This window comes from Sinohyriopsis cumingii, chromosome 12, assembly GCF_028554795.1.
Source record: "Sinohyriopsis cumingii isolate HCF-2022 chromosome 12, ASM2855479v2, whole genome shotgun sequence".
Lineage (NCBI taxonomy): Eukaryota > Metazoa > Mollusca > Bivalvia > Unionida > Unionidae > Sinohyriopsis > Sinohyriopsis cumingii.
Window position 1 is genome coordinate 70887362 of NC_142972.1, and position 22393 is coordinate 70909754.

General features: G+C 33.5%; 1 long non-coding RNA gene across 1 annotated transcript; it reads right to left on the bottom strand.

Moving 5' to 3' along the window:
• Window positions 1-466: 466 nt before the first annotated feature.
• On the bottom strand, window positions 467-22016 carry LOC149786717 (uncharacterized). The gene is made up of 2 exons (XR_016425016.1): window positions 21984-22016; window positions 467-1192 (listed from the first exon to the last, which is right to left on the bottom strand). It is a non-coding gene; the product is annotated as an uncharacterized LOC149786717 (long non-coding RNA).
• Window positions 22017-22393: the final 377 nt, after the last annotated feature.

The window sequence follows — 22393 nt, forward strand, 5'->3', positions numbered from 1 at the left end:
ATGATGAGATTCCGCATGAATGGTATTTACTGTATGCAGATGAATGGTATTTTTTATAGCTTAAAACCTTAATGTTAAGATCTACAGACAGTCTGTTTTATTAGCCATTTTATTCCAGCATCAATCCGATTAATATGTTTTATAACAAGAATAGTACTTAAATGTACCCCGAATGTCTGAGACCTTGACCTTGTGCGTTGTAGCAGACAACAACCCAACCAGCACGCCTGTTTGCGCTATGCTTTAGGGTAATACAATATTCATGTGGCGTGATTTGTTGTTATGCTGCCACCGTGGTAGGTGTGTTTTGGTTGGGGTGGGGTGCTCCCGATTCTATTTAAATTATAGAAGTCCCACCCAGGCTCGATTTGGGTTGGAAGTTAAATTAGTGAAAGATAGATGTAAAGCTCCGAGCCCCCAGTTAGCAATGCCGACGGTTAAATGATTGAATATACAAAAAGTGAAATTCAATGAATAAGTATTTAATGACAATTCAATATTCAAGTGCTTCAAATTTCCCAAATACTCTCCTTCCGCTCGACCCAGTGATAGAATATTGTATCATTTTATTAGTAGTGTCAGACAGATTTCCACCTGTCCTTGTATTCTATTCAGCTGTGTATTCTTCTCTCTTATTCCTCCAATTCCTTCTCCTCTTCCTCCCGACTTTCTCCGAATTCCTTCTCCTCCTCGAATTCTCTATACTCCTCCTCCTTCTCCACTTTCTTCTCCTCGACTCATTTCCTCCTCCTCCTCGACTCTCTCCACCGACTAGACTTGTCGACTCCGACTGCTCTGCTAGTCTCACTTCCGTCTTCCCTCTTAGAGACTCGGGACTTAACTGAACTGAATATTCTGTCCCCACAAAAAGCTTCCTTTACGAAGCTTTGTCTTTCTTTAGAATCTTCTCTAAGTTTTACCGCCAAATTACGAGTGGCTTCCTCTGAGTAGCCATATATTGCTCAGCAATCTTCCTAGGCGAGACTAAATTTGTCACAATTCCGATTGGGTCAAATCTTAGCGGACAATGTCCTTCTCGCTCTCTGTCAACGTGGGAACGGATTTGGAACACGCATCGGTCACGAGGGTTCCTCTAATCGTAGGACTAAACTGTAACACATAGGTGGGAATTTGCTCGATTTTAAGTCTGTGCCGAACCAAGATGCCGGATCTTTTCTCTGGTCACCGTAACCTATACGTGAAAATATAAGGATATATTTGTCATATTTGAAGATATAGGATTTAGAAAATATGAGACATTTGTCACCGACAATTTTCTGAATTTCAGATTTAAGTACACAATAAATGCTTATATTATTCGTATCAGCACAAAAGTGATCTGATCAGCTGACCGTGTTGCCATTTTGGCTGTTCCTTATATGGAAACCTCCAGATTTTCAATTATGTCTTCACTGGGTGCTTACGAGGTAAACCCCATACCAATGGTCCAAAAGTAAAAGGCTTTTATATTTGCACCTCTCCTAGTCTGTATTCTGCATATAGTTAAAAATAAAACTCAAAAATAATACTTTTCTGTTACTTTTGGATAGGGGCATATTTTTTAAGATCCTCGTTGCCTGGTTTCCACTGTTTCTGTCCCCATGCCTAAATATATTCATAAACATGTTTATACTCCTCCCCATTTAATAGTCATCTTTGCCATGGATCCTCTTCGTGGTTGCATATTTTTGTTCTTCTTACGTTTATCTGTCAGCACTGTGAAAGATTGTTCTTTTACTGACTGTCTGAAAGGCCGTAGAGAGCGACAATGGGCCCTGGGGTAAGAAACACCCGGGCCTCTCCTAGTTCTTGTTCAAACAAAATTTTTCTTTTATAAAATTAAAAAATGTTGTTAGGCCCGGGCCCCTTACAGGCCCCGGTCCCCCCCCCCCTTGTCGGCCTTCATGAAGTGTGTGTGTGTGTGTGTGTGATTTACAATTCACACATGTTAGTATATGCTTGTGTCTTCTCGGTTTGTGTGTGTGTGTGTGTTGCTCTGTTATGTTAATTCTTAAACTTGTGCGAGCTGGCCTACCTTGCGCCTTTGATAACATAGTATCTATCATCCTCACCTCTTAGCTAAGGGCATAACCCTTGTTGTTTCTTGCTGCATCTATTTGTGTTACCTATATGTCATGGCTGAAAGTGCATGTGAATTAATGATTATGTGTTAGGTCTCAAATCTCGAGGAAAATGAGGTGTCAAAGGGCAAACACGTTCTGCAAGTCATTTTTCGACTCTAGCATTTCCTCCGCGAGCTGAAATTAAAGTTGTAACTAGAGAACGTAAACTTTGATTTGTATTTGTGAGTAATCTTTGCTGCCTTTCAAGATGCAAATATTTCTTTCGAATTTTTATACGAGATCCGACATCTGCACTGATATTTCACAATATATGGATTTCCTGTTAGAGATATCCAATTAGTCTCAATGACGAGAAGATACATTATCCTGACTTGTTTTTAATTTACTCAAATACTAAATTCCCTTTTAATTATTGACTTCTTAAAATATTTTGCGTACTTATGTTTTCTGAGTTATATGCTGTGTGTTTTGTTCAATTGTATTTATGTGTTATTTCTACCTATAAATCACAATAACACGTTTTTCTGAACATTAGCCTAATTTATTTTTAATTTATTCAAATACAAAATTCCCTTTAAATTACTGCCTTTCTAAAATACTTTACCTGCTTATGCTTAAAGATATGCAGTGTTTTGTCGAGTTGTACTATGTATTATACTGTGCGTTTTGTCCAGTTGTAGCTATGCATTATTCTGTGTGTTTTGTTCAGTTGTAGCTATGCATTATGCTGTTTTATTCAATTGTAGTTATGTATTATAACGTGTGTTTTGTGTTTAGGCTCGAATAAATAGTAATAAATGAAAGAGTGAAAACAACAAGCTTAGAAAAATTTAACTAATAATTTATTTCCCTGGAAAAACACTATAGAAAAAGAAAAAAGAAAAACTTACGGTTTTAAGAATCAAATCCAAAAATAATCCAGGAATAATCATAAATTTTATAAGTCCTAGTAATGAAATATTCTAATGAATTCAAGTCTGAGTCCCGACGAAGAATCCAAAATGGAAGGCGATGCCGTATACTGTTGTTAGTACGGTGTTGTATCGTCTAAAGTTCTCTTTTATTCCACAGTCAATAATTTTCCGGTGTTTGAATTTCAGAATATAATTAAATTAAATGTCTTTGTCCAATAATTCTGTATGAGCACTCAACTATTTCCAGGAAAAAGAAGTAATCTTTTAGAATCCAAATAAGTCGCTTAAAATTAAAATGTAATCCCAAACTGGTCACAAACACACACTTTCCAGTGTAAAGAAAAAGCCCCAACTGAGAGATCTAACAATAACCATCACTATTAAAACTAACTAATGCGCAATTCTGGACAGCAAAAAATTGCAAAATGGAGGCTGTTTACACATTAAAACAACCAGTATGACCTTGATAAAAACCAATCATTTCACAACGAGAATAAATTTTTTTTAAAAAAAGTTGTTTACTTCTCTCATTGATTTCTAAATCAAGATCGGGAACTAAGACACAATCAGAAACAGTGTTTCTATTATTAGGTATTTATGAAAAGATTCAGGTCAAACTGAATTTTCTGGAAAATATCAAATTCCTAGTAAACAAAACTACATTATATTGACATGTAATGAAATTAAAAATAAAAAATATTATAACTTACAAACAGACAATTAAATCAAATATACGTAATAATTATGCTGTTTTAGTCAATTGTAGTTATGTATTATGATGTGTGTTTTGTCCAGTTGTAGTTATGCATTATGCTCTTTTATTCAATTGTAGTCATGTATTATATTGTGTGTTTTGTCCAGTTGTAGCCATGTGTTATGCTGTTTATTCAATTGTAATTATGTATTATAATGTGTGTTTTGTCCAGTTGTAGCTATGTATTTTGCTTTTTATTAAATTGTAATTATGTATTATAATGTGTGTTTTGTCCAGTTGTAGCTATGTATTATGCTATTTATTAAATTGTAATTATGTATTATAATGTGTGTTTTGTCCAGTTGTAGCTATGCATTATGCTGTTTATTCAATTGTAATTTTGTATTATAATGTGTTTTGTCCAGTTGTAGCTATGTATTATGCTATTTATTAAATTGTAATTATGTATTATAATGTGTGTTTTGTCCAGTTGTAGCTATGCATTATGCTGTTTATTCAATTGTAGTTATGTATTATACTGCGTGTTTTGTCCAGTTGTAGCTATGCATTATGCTGTTTATTCAATTGTAGTTATGTATTATACTGTGTGTTTTGTTCAGTTGTAGCTATGTATTTTGCTGTCTTGCTCAGTTGTAATTATGCATTATGATGTGTGTTTTGTCCAGTTGTAGCCATGCATTATGCTGTTTTATTCAATTGTAGTTATGTATTAAATTGTGTGTTTTGTCCAGTAGTAGATATGAATTATGCTGTTTTATTCAATTGTAGTTATGTAGTATGATGTGTTTTGTCCAGTTGTAGCTATGCATTATGCTCTTTTATTCAATTGTAACTATGTATTATACTGCGTGTTTTGTCCAGTTGTAGATATGCATTATGCTGTTTCATTCAATTGTAGTTATGAATTATACTGTGTGTTTTGTCCAGTTGTAGCTATGCATTATACTGTCTTACTCAATTGTACTTATGTATTATGATGTGTGTTTTGACCAGTTGTAGCTATGCATTCTGCTCTTTTATTCAATTGTAGTTATGTATTATGATGTGTTTTGTCCAGTTGTAGCTATGTATTATGCTGTCTTGCTCAATTGTAGTTATGTCTTATGATGTGTGTTTTGTCCAGTCGTAGCTATGCATTATGCTCTTTTATTCAATTGTAGTTATGTATTATGATGTGCTTTGTCCAGTTGTAGCTATGCATTATGCTGTCTTGCTCAACTGTAGTTATGTATTATGATGTGTGTTTTGTCCAGTTGTAGCTATGCATTGTGCTCTTTTATTCAATTGTAGTTATGTATTATATTGTGTGTTTTGTCCAGTTGTTGCTATGCATTATGCTCTTTTATTCAATTGTAGTTATGTATTATGATGTGTGTTTTGTACAGTTGTAACTATGTTTTTTGCTGTTTACTCAATTGTAGTTATGTATTATAATGCGTGTTTTGTCCAGTTGTAGCTATGTATTATGCTATTTATTAAATTGAAATTATGTATTATAATGTGTGTTTTGTCCAGTTGTAGATATGCATTATGCTGTTTATTCAATTGTACTTATATATTATAATGTGTGTTTTGTCCAGTTGCTGTTTATTCAATTGTAGTTATGTATTATGCTGTGTTTTGTCCAGTTGAATCTATGTATTATGTTCTCTTGCTCAATTGTAATTATGCATTATGATGTGTGTTTTCTCCAGTTGTAGCTATGCATTATGCTGTTTTATTGAATTGTAGTTATGTATTAAATTGTGTGTTTTGTCCATTTGTAAATATAAATTATGCTGTTTTATTCAATTGTAGTTATGTAGTATGATGTGTTTTGTCCACTTGTAGCTATGCATTATGCTCTTTCATTCAATTGTAATTATGTATTATACTGCATGTTTTGTCCAGTTGTAGATATGCATTATGCTGTATTGCTCAATTGTAGTTATGTATTATGATGTGTGTTTTGACCAGTTGTCGCTATGCAGTATGCTCTTTTATTCAATTGTAGTTATGTATTATATTGTGTTTTGTCCAGTTGTTGCTATGCATTATGCTCTTTTATTCAGTTGTAATTCTGTATTATACTCTGTGTTTTGTCTAGTTGTAGCTATGTATTATGCTGTTTATTCAATTGTAATTATGTATTATACTGTGTGTCTTGTCCAGTTGTAGCTATGCATTATGCTGTTTATTCAATTGTAATTATGTATTATGAAGTGTGTTTTCTCCAGTTGTAGATATGAATTATGCTGTTTTATTCAATTGTAGTTATGAATTATGATGTGTTTTTTCCAGGTGTAGCTATGTATTATGCTGTCTTGCTCAATTGTAGTTATGTATTATGATGTGTGTTTTGTCCAGTTGTAGCTATGCATTATGCTCTTTTATTCAATTGTAGTTATGTATTATGATGTGTGTTTTGTCCAGTTGTAGCTATGCATTGTGCTCTTTTATTCAATTGAAGTTGTGTATTATGATGCGTGTTTTGTCCAGTTGTTGCTATGCATTCTGCTCTTTTATTCAATTGTATTTATGTATTATGATGTGTGTTTTGTCCAGTTGTTGCTATGCATTATGCTGTCTTGCTCAATTGTATTTATGTATTATGATGTGTGTTTTTTCCAGTTGTAGCTATGCATTATGCTGTTTTATTCAATTGTAATTATGTTTTGTGCTGTGTTTTGTCCAGTTGTATCTATGTATTATGCTGTTCATTCAATTGTAATTATGTATTATACCGTGTGTTTTGTCCAGTTGGAGTTGTGCATTATGTTGTTTATTCAGTTGTAATCATGTATTCTGATGTATGTTTTGTCCAGTTGTAGCTATGCATTATGCTCTTTTATTCAATTGTAGTGATGTATTATACTGTGTTTTGTCCAGTTGTAGCTATGTATTATGATGTTCATTCAATTGTAATTATGTGTTATACTGTGTTTTGTCCAGTTGCAGCTATGCATTATGATGTTTATTCAATTGTAATTATGTATTATGATGTGTGTTTTGTCCAGTTGTAGCTATGCATTATGCTGTCTTGCTCAATTGTAGTTATGTATTAAGATGTGTGTTTTGTCCAGTTGTAGTTATGTATTATGCTGTCTTGTTCAAATGTAGTTATGTATTATGATGTGTGTTTTGTCCAGTTGTAGCTATGTATTATGCTGCTTATTCATTTGTAATTATGTATTATGATGTGTGTTTTGTCAAGTTGTAGATATGATTTATGCTGTTTTATTCAATTGTAATTATTTATTATACTGTGTGTTTTGTCCAGTTGTAGCTGTGTATTATGCTGTTTTATTCAGTTGTAATTATGTATTATGCTGTGTGTTTTGTCCAGTTGTAGCTGTGTATTATGCTGTTTTATTCAATTGTAATTATGTATTATACTCTGTGTTTTGTCCAGTTGTAGCTATGCATTATGCTGTTTATTCAATTGTAATTATGTAGTATGACGTCTGTTTTGTCCAGTTGTAGCTATGCATTGTGCTCTTTTATTCAATTGTAGTTATGTATTACGTCGTGTTTTGTCCAGTTGTAGCTATGTATTATGCTGTCTTGCTCAATTGTAGTTATGTATTACGATGTGTGTTTTGTCCAATTGTATCTATGCATTATGCTCTTTTATTCAATTGTAGTTGTGTATTATGATGTGTTTTGTCCAGTTGTAGCTATGCATTATGCTCTTTTATTCAGTTGCAATTATCTATTATGATGTGTTTTGTACAGTTGTAGCTATGCATTATGCTGTCTTGCTCAATTGTAGTTATGTATTATGATGTGTGTTTTGTCCAGTTGTCGCTATGTATTATGCTGTCTTTCTCAATTGTAGTTATGGCCAATGATGTGTGTTTTGTCCAGTTGTAGCTATGCATTATGCTGTCTGGCTCAATTTTAGTTATGCATTATGATGTGTGTTTTGTCCAGTTGTTGCTATGCATTATGCTCTTTTATTCGATTGTAGTTATGTATTATGATGTGTTTTGTCCACCTGTAGCTATGTATTATGCTGTTTTATTCAATTGTAGCTATGCATTATGCTGTTTTATTCAATTGTAGCTATGTATTATGCTGTTTTATTCAATTGTAGTTATGTATTATGATGTGTTTTGTCCAGCTGTAGCTATTCATTATGCTGTTTTATTCAATTGTAGCTATGTATTATGCTGTTTTATTCAATTGTAGTTACGTATTATGATGTGTGTTTTGTCCAGCTGTAGCTATGTATTATGCTGTTTTATTCAATTGTATTTATGCATTATACTGTGAGTTTTGTGTTTAGGCTCGAATAAACAGTAACAAAAGTAAGAGTGAAAGAAACAAGCTTAGAAAAATTTAACTAATAATTTTTTCCCCGCAAAAACACTAAAGAAAAAGAAAAAAGAAAAAGTTACGGTTTTAAGAATCAAATCCAAAAAAATAATGCAGGAATGATCATAAATTTTATAAGTCCTAGTAATGAAATGTTCTAATGAATTCAAGTTTTTGAGTCCCGACGAAGAATCCAAAATGGAAGGCGATGACGTATACTGTTGTTAGTATGGTGCTGTATCGTCTACAGTTCTCTTTTGTTCCACTGTCAGTAATTTTCCGGTGTTTGAATTTCATAATAAAATTTAATCATATGTTTTTTTCCAATGATTCTGTATAAGCACTCAAATATTACCAGGAAAAATAAGTAATCTTTCAGAATCCAAATAAGTCGAATCAGAATTAAAATGTAATTCCCAAACTGGTCAGAAACACACTTTTCAGTGGAAAGAAAAAGCCCCAACTGAGAGATCTAACTCTAAGCATCACTATTAAAACTAACTAATGCGCAATTTCGGACAGCCCAGAATTGCGAAATGGAGGCTATTTACATATTAAAAAAATCACGTAGCCCCAGTATGATCTTGATAAAAACCATTTATTTTACTCCGAGAATAATTTTTGTTTTAAAATTTGTTTACTTCTCTCACTGATTTCTAAATCAAGATCGGGAACTAAGACACAATCAGAAACAGTATTTCTATTATTAGGTATTTATGAAATGATTCAGGTCAAACTGAATTACCTGGAAAATATAAAATTCCTAGTAACAAAAATTACATTACATTTACATGTAATGAAATTAAAAATAAAAAAAATTAAAACTTACAAACAGACAATTAAATCAAATATTCGTAACAATTATGCTGTTTTATTGAATTGTAGTTATGTATTATGCTGTGTGTTTTGTCCAGTTGTAACTATGCATTATGCTGTTTTATTCAATTGTAGTTATGTATTATGCTGTGTGTTTTGTCCAGTTATAGCTATGTATTATGCCTTGTGTCTTGTCCAATCGTATGGTTGTATTCTGCTGTTTTGTCCAGTTCTACCTTTGTCATATGCCATATTTGTAGGTCATGCCAATCATGTTTTTTATGACTTTCTTGTTTCTTATGTCATGTCTCTCATGAGAGCTTATGAGAATTTGTTTTAAACGAAGGGGACACGTTTTGTAAAGGTGCCCCAGCTTTGCTACAAAGAATAGTTTTATGACAGTTGCCAACCACTACTCCCCCCCCACCCCACAAAAATAAGTTTTGTGAAGAAGTAGCCCCTGTTAAAATAAGACGAAGTTGAAACACTAACAGAATTTCAGCTTTTAAAAAAGCTCTCAACAGCGCTGAGCTTCTTCTCCCTGATCTGCCTTCCACCAGCACCACCTCTTGTTAGTGCAAGTAAGCTTGACAATGGCCTTGCTTTCATTCACTAGCTTGTTTTTTCTTCATCAAATTTTAAAACTCACTGGATTTCTATTAGAAATGGTTCGACTCATAGATGGAACTAAATACTCTCCAACCTCTTAGATTATATTTCTGCTATGTTGTAGATACCTTATATTTTAAAAGATTACTGGACTGTTTTCAAATTTCGAGATAGATATTTTTGAATATCTTATATACATAAGATTTTAGTTTAAACACAAGCGAAGTTTACAAAACTTCTGGTAATAAATAGATGCTTCGTAGGTATATTTTATATTACCTGACACTAATTCTAATTTTCTGCAGATAACTGTATGTTACTTTAATGTTTGTGAATTTTGAGGCAGGTATCCTTGAACCACCTCAGAATAATTATCTCTTAACGTAGGTGATATTTATTAAAATGCAAACAATATTAACAAAAATTCAGACAGTAGTTATCTCAGATAAACCTAATTTACCTTTAATATATTTGAAAATATCACATAGTGTTACATATATTTGATTTCATTTACATTTGATTTAATTTGTGTTTTTTTTTTATTTGATTGTTTGTGGGTTTTGGAATATTTTTTTTTCTTTACATGTCAATTTAATGTAATTTTGTTTACAAGTAATTTGATATTTTCCAGAAAATTCCGTTTGACCTGAATCATTCCATAAATACCTAATAATATAAACACTTGTTTCTATTTTTGACTGACCTTGATTGAGGGTCAAGTAAACAGCTTTTATTATGGAGTAAAATGATTGGTTCTTATCAAGGACATACAGGGATTATGTGATTTTATTTTATATGTAAACATGGTCACGTGATCCTCTATTTCGCAATTAAGCATTTCCAAAATTGCGAAATACTTAGCATTAATAGTGATGTTGAGAGAGAGAGAGAGAGGGTCTCAGAGAGTCCGGGCTTTTAAACACGTGGTGTCAAATTGTTTTCTTCTGTTGTGACCAGTATTGAAATTTTGAGTTTTTAAGTTATTTGTTAATTTTTCTTCATATTATTTAGACTAAAGATTAATTCGTTTCTCTAGAAATATTACTGTATTCATACATAATTCTTGAACAAGGACATTTCTTGAAAATTGTATTTGGATTTCCAAGACCGGAGGATTAATTACTATGTTTATACAAGAAACTGTACACTTCAACACAGTACAAGTTACAGCATACGTCATCGCCTTCCATCTTAGTTTCTTCGTCGGGACTCGAACCTGAAATCATTAAAACTTTTTAATATTAGGACTTCAAAAAATTTATTCTCGGATTATTCCTGGATTACTTTTTAATTTGATTCTGGAAACCGTAAGATCATATAGTTTCATTTTTTACAGAGTTTTTCCAGGGAAATAAATTATTTGTTATATATTTCAAAGCTTTGACGTTTTCACTCTTTCTTGTGTTACTGTTTATTCGAGCCTTAACACGTAACATCAAAATTGGAGGCTGGCCCGGGATTATTTTGAATTTTGGATAGAATATTTTTAAAAAACTTTTTTTGAAATTTGAATTCCCCTAGGTTTTGAAAATTTTAGTGAAATCGACAAGCCAGTTCTAAAATGTCATAAAAAGTAAAAATCTTTCTTTCAGATCCTACCCAGGAACAATTGGATCTTTTCAAAAAAGATGAATTGACTCAACTTGCCAAAAAATATGATCTTTCTGAGGTAAAGGCTTCCTTAACGAAACAGAAAATAAGAAATAATTTGGTTCGGTATTTGGTAGAAAAGAAAGTTTTGCATAAAAGTGCTTTGGTTTCTATCTGTAAATCTGTGTCAGACTCGGACATAGAAATGAAGGAATTAGAATAAAAGTACAAGATGGAATTGGAGTTGAGGAAGCTGACGCTTCAGCAAGAAAAAAGAGAAAAACAAATGCAATTACGAGCGGAAGAAAAATAAAAATAAAGACAAATGTTACTACAAAAAGAAAAAATAAAGTTACAATTTAATAAAGAGGAGAGAGAGAGAGAGAGAGACATGAAAGAGAGAGAAAGAAATACAAATGCATTTACAAGTGGAAGAAAAAGAAAAAGAAAGACAAATGCAGTTACAAAAGGAACAAATGCATTTACAAAAGGAAGAGAGAGAGAGAGAGAGAGAGAGAGAGAGAGAGATGCAAATGCAAGGAGAGATGCAAGAGTGGAAATATCACTTTAGAATGAAAGAAATGGAACTGGCAAGTGAAAACAAATTCATACTTTTAAGTTTTGGTCTTGCAAAGAATATTAGATTAGTGTCCCTTTCAGAGAAAAAAAGTAGATAAATGTTTTCCTTATTTTGAAAATGTTGCTGAAAATTTGAATGGCCAAGGGAGCATTGGACTCGGCTATTACAATGTGTACTCACTGGTAAAGCTTGTGATATTTACCGTTCCCTGCCAGTTCAGCAAAGTGGTGACTATGATATAGTTACAGGATCTTAAGGGGTTATGAGTTAGTCCCTGAAGCTTATCGGCGAAAATTCAGAAACCATAGAAAAGAATCTGGAAAAACTCATGACAAATTTGCTAGAGAAAAAGAGCAGTTATTTGATGGATGGTGCTTAGCAAAGAAAGTTGAACAAGATTATCAAAGTTTCAAACAACTTATATTACGTGAAGAGTTCAAAAACTGTGTCCATAGTGACATTAAGTCTTATCTTGACGAGCATCAGATTAAAACCTTGGAAAATGCTGCTCGAGCTGCTGATTAGTGAGTATTCTTAAATTCATAAAATTCCTTTTGTAAATAAGACTTCTTCTCAACAGTCTTCTGGCAGAAAAGTATTTCAGCCTAATACAAGCCCTTCTAAAATTCAAACTGGCACAACCTCTAAAAATCAAGCTTCAGAGAAGCTTGATTCATGATCATTGTCTCTTCCTACGTGTACCTATTGCAAGAAAGAAAAGAAAAAAACGTTATTCCTGATTGCTATAAATTGAAAAACAGGCATCAGAATCAAGACAGACTTATTCTAAATGCTCTTATTTCTAAGAGATCAAGGTCACGGTAATGTATTGAAAGCAATACATTTGTTGGGTCTAATAAACCCCAGTCTGATGATTTTATTATGGAGAATTATGAACCATTCATATCGAAGGGTTCTATATCACTCGTGGGTGATTTGGCCAATCATATCACTAATAAAATTTTAAGGAACCCAGGAGCTTCCCAGAGCCTTTTATTGTCAGGTACTTTGCTTTTTTCTGAGAAGTCTTCTTCTAATGAGAGTGTTCTTATTCAGGGAGTATAGTGCGGCTTTGTTAATGTTCCTTTCCATCGTGTAAATTTGTCATCAGATTTAGTCTCAGGACCCGTGACAGTTGGAAAGTCTCTGTTTTACCGGTTGAGGGCATTCATGTATTACTAGGCAACTACCTAGCTGGAGACAATGTTGTGGTTAATCCATTTGTAACTGACAAGCCTTGCTTGCACCAGAAAGCAGATCCAATTGAAAAAGAATTCCCTGATTTATTCCCGGCTTGTGCAGTTACCAGACCTATGGCAAATCAAGCTCTTGAGAATGATGTAGATAAGGAAAGTATTTTTAGCTGACAATGTATTGGTCAGGCTTTTGATGAGGTCACTTTCACTCCTTGTTTAGATCAATCAGAAGGTATTGATCACAGTGATCTTCTTTTAACTACTCATTCTCTTTATTCTAATCTGGGTAATAAACGACAATTACTTATAGTCGAACAGAAAAAGATCCTGACATATCCTGTTTATTTCAAAGGGCCAATAGTGAAACCGAACTTACTGAAGTTCCTGTCTGTTATTTCATTAAAAATGGAATTCTTATGAGAAAATTGATGCCTCCCGAGGTACCTGCTGATGACGAATGGTCAGTGAACTATCAAACTGTAGTTCCAAAACCTTACAGACAGGAAATACTTAGTCTGGCCCATGACACTCCATTGGCTGGTCATTTAGTAATCAATAAAACGTATCACAAGATCTTAGCTTACTTCTATTAGCCAAAAATCAAAAGTGATGTTGGTAAATACTGTAAATCTTGTCATACCTGTCAAATAAAAAAATTCTCAAGGCCTATCTACAACCTATTCCTGACTTTGACGAACCATTGAGTAGAATTGTGGTAGATTGTGTTGGTCCCTTACCTAAGACCAAGTCAGGTAACCAATACCTGTTGACCATTATGTATGCGTTAACAAGGTTTCTAGAGGCAATTCCTTTGAGGAATATAAAATCTAAAATAATAGTAAAAGCTTTGATGAAGTATTAACTCAGTTTGGCATACTCAATTCTATTCAATTGGGTCAAGGGTCAAATTTTAGTTCTGGAACTTTCCTGCCTATTATGATTGAATTTGGCATTCAGAAATTCAAGTCAAAGGTGAAGTTATGTTTTGACAGAACTTTAATGGAGAAAATGTTTGAGTTTGGCAATAATGGAGTTATGTCTTTCTAGCTCATTCTTCAAATTTTTCTTCAGATTGGATATTATGGTCCTTACAAAGTTAAGAAGAAAATAAACGAGTTAAATTATAATATTAGTGCTCCTGTGATCTAAATAAATTATAGAAGATCCAGTATATTGAAAGATATAGCCAGGTTAAACATGAAATTAATTTAGTTGTACCTGTTCCAGACATTGAAGATTTTTGTGAAGAAATGTCATCGGATTCTACTGATATTGGAGTGACAAATCTTCGGATTTTCGGAAGTTATGAAAAATCTGGACAATAAATTTTCACATTTGCAAGAGCAAGAAAGAAATGAACTTAAACAGTTATTATTTGAATATGAGCACTTATTTCCAGATGTTCCTACAAGAGCCAGTAAAATTTTCCATGACGTTTAAATTGTAAATTCCAAACCTGTGAAACAACACTCGTACATTACGAACCCTCTCAAACAGGAATACTTGAGAAAAGAAATTCAATATTTGCTGGAGAATGATGTTATAGTTCCCAGTAAAAGTGACTGTAGTTTACCATGCATACTTGTTCCAAAACCAGATAAAAGTTTCTGTATGTGTACTAACTATACGAAGGTAAATAGTGTGACAAAAACAGATTCATTCCCATTACCAAGAATCCATGACTGTATTGATAAGATCGGGAGTGCGAAGTATGTCACCAAATTTGACATTCTGAAAGGATTCTGGCAAATTCCACTGACGGAAATAGCAAAGGAAAGTTCGGCATTCGTGACTTCAGATGGGCTTTACCAATATAAAATAATGCCGTTTGGGATGAAAGGGTCGCAAAGTACATTTCAACGTTTCATGAATATGATTACCTCTGGTCTAGACAAGTGTGATGCTTACATCGATGATGCCATCATCTACTGTGACACCTGGAAAGAACATTAAGCAACAATTCGGAAATTCTTTGACAGACTCAGTGATGCATAATTGACCATTAATTTATCTAACCGTGAATTCTACCGTGCTAGTGTAACTTTTCTATGACATATCGTGTGACATGGACAAGTTAAACATATAGATGCTAAGATCAAGGCTATCTCTGAATTCCCTGTGTCTTTAAATAAAAAGCAACTGATGCGATTTTTGGGTATAGCCAGATACTATCGAAAATTTTATTCCAATTTTTCTATAATTGTTGAACCCTGACAAATCTATTGAATAAGAAAAACAATTTCCTTTGGACTGAAAAATGTCAGGAGGCTTTTGACAAGTTGAAAGCTATACTTAAAAGCGTGCCAGTTCTTACAGCTCCAAATTTCAGCCAATCATTTAAATTGTCTGTTGATGCAAGTGATGTTGGGGATGGATCAGCTTTGACTGAAGACGGTGAAAATGGTATCGATCGTCAAGTGTGCTATTTTTCTAAGAAATTTAATAAGCATCAAAGAAATTATTCAAAAATCGAGAAGGAATGTTTGGCTTTGATATTGGCATTACAACATTTTGAAGTTTACCTTAGTTCAGCTCCTTCTTTGATTATTGTGTTTAGTGACCACAATCCGTTACTTTCATCGGCAATATGAAATATAAAAATGAAAGACAACTAAGGTCGAGTTTGTTGCTACAGGAATATAATCTTGACATCAGGCACATCAAGGGAAAATATAATTTAATAGCAGATGCACTTTCCCGTGTATAACAATGGATCATTTCATGTACAATGTGTGTATTTCATAAGAGTTCCTATGTTTTTCTTTAATATGTGGTAAAAAGAAAGCTGTCTCATATAAATCTTTCTCTTTCTATATGGGGGGAGGGGTTACATATATTTGATTTAATTTGATTTTGATCTGATTTGATTGTTTGTGGGTTTCGGAATCTTTTTATTTTCTTTACATGTCAATGTAATGTTGATTGTGCTTACAAGAAATTTGATAGTTTCCAGAAAATTCCGTTTTATCTGAATCAGTCCATAAATGCCTAATAATAGAAACACTTGTTTCTATTTTTGACTTGGTTCCTGACCTTGATTGAGGGTCAAGTAAACAAATTTTATTCTGGAATAAAATGATTGGTTCTTATCAAGGACATACGTGATTTTATTTTATATGTAAACATGATCACGTGATCCTCTATTTCGCAATTAGGCATTTCCAAAGTTGCGAAATAGTGATGTTTATATATATATATATATATATATATATATATATATATATATATATATATATATATATATATATATATATATATATATATAAAAGATTGATTCGTTTCTCAGGAAATATTATTGTATTCATACAAAATTCTTGAACAAAGACATTTCTTGAAATTTTATCTGGATTTCCAAGACCGGAGGAATAATTACTATGTTTCTACAAGAAACTGTAGACTTCAACGCAGTACATGTTATAGCATACGTCATTGCCTTCCATCTTGGATTCTTCGTCGGGACTCGAACTTGAAATCATTAAAACATTTCAATATTAGGACTTCAAAAATTGTATTCGTGGATTATTCGTGGATTATTTTTGGATCTAATTCTGGAGACCTAAGATCACATATTTTCATTTTTTACAGAATATTTCAAGGGAAAACAGTATTTGTTATATTTTGCAAAGCTTGTTGTTTTCACTTTCTTGTGTTACTGTTTATTTGATCCTAAACACGTAACATAAGAATAGACATAACTAGCATTATCGTCGGTATCTATCGCGAAATCATAAGACTTGCGTAAAACATAGTTCCTTATCATCGGTAGCTATCTACTACCTTCAGTCCCGACCAAATGGGAGGGGCAAGGGACCATATATGTACTTAGTTGTCTTTTAAATCTTATATAGTATTAAAATGTACGAGTTGTTTTGGCATTTGATTAATTTCCAGATTTCAATATGACTTGGGCCTAGGGGCTTCAAACTCTCGAAATAACCAGGGCCTTTCTCAACCTCTGAAGGGTCTGACTGCCTTAATGTTTTATGAATTTCAGAAGCGATATTAAGAATTCTCAGAAATAAATATAGACAAGCACCAACAGTTAAGTTTAATAATAGGAAGATAATACTAATAATATACAGCTGATATAGGGATACAGTGTATCTGCTAAATGTTTATTAATTCCGACTGCCATAGACAGTTAAAAGTACCATTCTTCCGTCCACTCCGCCCGAACGACCAGTTCTTGTTAAAAAGCATGTTTGTCCTGTTCCTAAATAATAACCATTAGAGCATGTTATTTAAGCCTACTCTTGACCGAAGCCTTCATTGAGTATACTCTCGACCTAAACATTCCAGAGAATACGTATGACCGAAATATTCGTTGAACATGCTCATAACAGGAATACTTTTGACCATAATCATGACCGAACCATTCGTTGATAATACTCATGACAGGAATATTCGTTGATAATACTTATGACAGGAACATTCGTTGAGTATACTCATGACAGGAACATTCGTTGAGTATACTCATGACAGGAACATTCGTTGAGTATACTCATGACAGGAACATCCGTTGATAAAACCAATGACACGAACATTCGTTGAGTATATTCGTGACAGGAACATTCGTTGAGTATACTCATGACAGAACATTCGTTGATGATACTAATGACACGAACATTCGTTGAGTATACTCATGACAGGAACATTCCTTGATAATACTAATGACACGAACATTCGTTGAGTATACTCGTGACAGGAATATTCGTTGAGTATATTCATGACAGGAACATTCGTTGATGATACTAATGACACGAACATTCGTTGAGTATACTCGTGACAGGAACATTCGTTGAGTATACTCATGACAGGAACATTAGTGGAGCATACTAATGACATGAACATTCGTTGAGCATACTCATGACAGGAACATTCGTTGAGTATACTCATGACAGGAACATTTGTTGAGTATACTCATGACAGGAACGTTAGTGGAGCATACTCATGACACGAACATTCGTTGAGTATACTCATGACAGGAACATTCGTTGATAATAGTAATGACACGAACATTCGTTGAGTATACTCGTGACAGGAACATTTGTTGAGTATACTCATGACAGGAACATCCGTTGATAATACTAATGACACGAACATTCGTTGAGTATACTCGTGACAGGAACATTTGTTGAGTATACTCATGACAGGAACATCCGTTGATGATACTAATGACACGAACATTCGTTGAGTATACTCATGACATGAACATTCGTGGAGCAAACTCATGACCGAACCATTCGTTGGGCATGCTCATGACAGGAGCATTCGTTGATCATACTCATGACGGGAACGGTTTTTTATTCGAGCCATTCGCGGTAAAATCTATATGTTCGTAAGGGAAACACAAAACATTTTGAAGACTCTGTTCCAAGAGAAATTCATCTTAGGAAGTCAATTTATTTTAAAAAAATTCACTAGTGTTTTAATTCAGTTAGACTCAGGTCCAAAAGAAATTAGTTTTAGGAAGTTAACATTTTATTTTAAAACAATTTCACTGGTGTTTTAATCCAGTGAAATAACTTGAAACTGAAAATGTATCATACATAGAATATATCCGTCTGAAATGTGCTTATAGTATGTTCATGCCGAAAGAAGTATAGAAGATCATGATAATGTGTAAATCAGATTATGATGTTGTGTAAATCAGATTAGGATGCTGTAAATCAGATTATGATGCTATGTAAATCGGATTATGATGTTGTGTAAGTCAGATTAGGATGCTGTGTAATATGATGCTGTGTAAATCAGATTATGATACTGTAAATCAGATTATGATGCTATGTAAATCGGATTATGATGCTGTGTAAATCGGATTATGATGTGTGTAAATCAGATTATGATACTGTAAATCAGATTATGATGCTGTGTAAATCGGATTATGATGTGTGTAAATCAGATTATGATACTGTATAAATCAGATTATGATACTGTAAATCAGATTATGATGCTGTGTAAATCGGATTATGATGCTGTGTAAATCAGATTATGATACTGTAAATCAGATTATGATACAGATTATGATACTGTAAATCAGATTATGATACTGTAAATCAGATTATGATGTTGTGTAAATCGGATTATGATGCTGTGTAAATCAGATTATGATACTGTAAATCAGATTATGATGCTGTGTAAATCGGATTATGATGCTGTGTAAATCAGATTATGATACTGTGTAGATCAGATTATGATACTGTGTAGATCAGATTATGATACTGTGTAAATCAGATTTGAAAATTTATGAAAAATTCGGAAAATAGTCTCCTTGAGATACTTGCAAACAGCGACAAAAGGCTCCTTTAATGTACTGCATATGACATATAATAATAGTATGCATCCTCTGTGGCATTAATGAGCTTCATTTTAGGTAATTGTGCACAGGAACTTTGTATGTATGTATGCATGTATGTATGTATGTATGTATGTATGCATGTATGCATGTATGCATTTATGGATGGATGGATGGATCTGTATGTATGTATAGATGGATAGATGGCTGTACGTGTATGCATGCATGCATGTATGTATGTATGTATGTATGTATGCATGTATGTATGTATGTATGTATGCATGTATGCATGTATGTATGTATGCATTTATGGATGGATGGATGGATCTGTATGTATGTATAGATGGATAGATGGCTGTACGTGTATGCATGCATACATGCATGCATGCATGTATGTATGTATGTATGTATGTATGCATTTATGGGTGGATGGATGGATCTGTATGTATGTATAGATGGATAGATGGCTGTACGTGTATGCATGCATGCATGTATGTATGTATGTATGTATGTGTGTATAGATGGATGTACGTGTATGTATGCATGTATGTATGACTGTATGTGTGTATGTATGTATGTATGTATGCGAGTTCATAGGTTCATATAGTTAGGTAGGCGTATTTGATGGGTAAATATACACGCAACAAAGAATTACAGTCATATGTAGACATGCAAGAAGTTTTAATCAGTGGACTGACTGAAGAATCGGTGTGTGTGTCTGTAACTCTGGGAAAATATATCAAAGAACTTCACATTTCATATCATTCATTTCCATCAAAAATGTATGCGGCTTAAAACTTTATATAATGCCAGTCCGCAGCGGTTAATAATATTCACCTGGTCACATGACTGTGGAGGGGTTTTATCAGATTAAAAAAAGTTTCCTCACAGAACAAACTGTTACTTTTCTCGCAGTCTCTGTTTTCAACGTGTTTTCTAGGCATGTATTCGTGTTGATAGCACCAAAATCCCAGTTCCAGCGCATCATTTGTATCGTATGCATTTGGACATATTGAAACTATAATGCTTGCATTAGAAAACCAGAAAAGATAACTTGATAGATGATAACTTGATTGATTATGATAGATGATGAAATCGGAAGAAGATAGTGCAGTGCAAGAGAAGTGTACGTTGTTTCCCCTTTGTAACAAATAATTACTTCCCGATAGACATTTTCTTAACAATGCTTTGTGTGTACTTATGAAATCTGTATTTTTAAAATTAATAATCGTTATAATGTAACGAAGAAAATGCTACACATTTTAAATATTTTTAATATATAAAATAACAATTACTATCTATTGATTGATAATTTTTCTTTAAAAATCATTTAAAACCTGGAGAAAACGTTATATAAATACGGTGTAGTACAATTCCTACTTAGGGAAGAAAATTATTGTTGGAAAGGAAGAAAAGGTGTACAATACACTACGTATGTAATGAATGGGGTGGGGTCCCTTGTTGGTGTTGATTTTAACAGTACTTTTAATACATTATTGGATTTATGATGCCAAATGCCTTTCCCAAGGACACGCAAAGACATCCCAAAAAGCTTACCAGGGCGACATTTCGATAACGAGTCATACACTTGACAAACTTAAGTACCAAGGTGGAGAGGCATTGATGCCTTCATATACAGCTAAAGGAAAGAGATCAGTAGAGTAGTATGTGACTGCATAGACAGAGACTGAAAGAAAACCCATTTTAATGAAACGGAAGATAAAGAATGAACAAATATAATCCAAGGAGACAAAAGCAATCCGATTGAAAGGTGGCGGTTGGGGTGACGTGGTGAAAAACGAAGTTAAATCTTAGAAGAAGCTACTATTAAACACTTAACATACAATAACCAGTCAGTCTGTCACCACGCATCAGATAATTAATCATAACTAAAAAATATCTTGGATAAAGAAAAGAAGAAAATAATATAAATAGCTAAATATAATCTAATATTATTTGCTCTTAAATATGATAGGGAACAAAGTCCTAATGATAAGATTTTGTCTGAGCTAGATGTAATCATAATGAATTACATGTTTAAACAGAAAGAAAAAAATAAAATAACCACCCCACCCCTAGAAACATAGTTATTCAAGAAAACATGCTGATCACACTCTGAAAAGACCGACGAATGATGCATACTTTTTCCTTCATGGAACTGCTGTTATAAACCAAGTTATAGTGACATTAAATTATCGATATAGTGGTACCGAGATAATTTTAAACAGCTGTAATAGTCGCTTTTCACGTTTTCAAACGAGTAGTAGGACTCCACTTACATATATACGACATTAAATACTTAAATATTGACAACTACGCCATCCTTCAAGTGCTTTTAGGTGCTGTAAAAACTGACAACTCTAAATATCCAATCTATAAAATCAGAACAAAATATCCGCGTGCTATTTGTACAGTCAAGTAGTTTTATTTGTGCCTTGATATTTAGAAAAATAGCACCCCACTCCCGGCCGGAAATCTGAACATAGAAGAAGAAAAAAATTCAAAATGACGGGCCCTCCCGCCCCTTTCGATTAAATGCCTAGTTCTTAACAATATTGTGATATAAATGTGAAGAAGAATATTCCAGGTATAAGTATAGCGAGTCCTAGAGAGTTCAATCAAAATTTATAGTTGGGAAAATCGAGCAGGCGAAACAAACCAATTCGTCACACAAGAAATGTTCATCAGAATAGTTTCATAGTCTATCAGTTATAGAAATCAGAAATGAAATTAATTCGACATGTAGAAGAAAGGCGCTACCCTGATATAAAAAATTACAAATGGGTGTCCCTTGGGACGTGGATGAAGTTTATAAAGATAGCATAGCAGAAAATTAAAGTAATATAAAAATAAAGCTAGAGATGTAACTGTAATGATGAAGTACTTACAGTAAACCCATCCAAGTCGTGTTGCTTATCCCCAGGGACCTGACACCCCAACCCACTGCGTCTTTGAGAATCAAGTACTGAGTGAGCCACGACAAAGACGGCAGGGATGGGAGCAGAGGTCCCGGGGCGTCGCACCCACCCCTTGCACCTGATGGTGACAGCGGGGTTGCGTTGGGAACGAGCCCTAGAACCGGGAATCAGGGTTTCTCAAAACACGAACATCCTGAGAGGCCGCGAAATAAGCAACGTTGTTTCGTGAAGGAAATTTTTGTGCTCTGACAAAATCCGCTTTCATCCATCATGTTTCCATGCCAAACCGTCAGCTGGCAGGCTGTGATGTTATTAGCCCATCTTCGTTCTTAAGTACACTGCTGACAACCGAGGTTTATATACATACTGTGACGTATTAG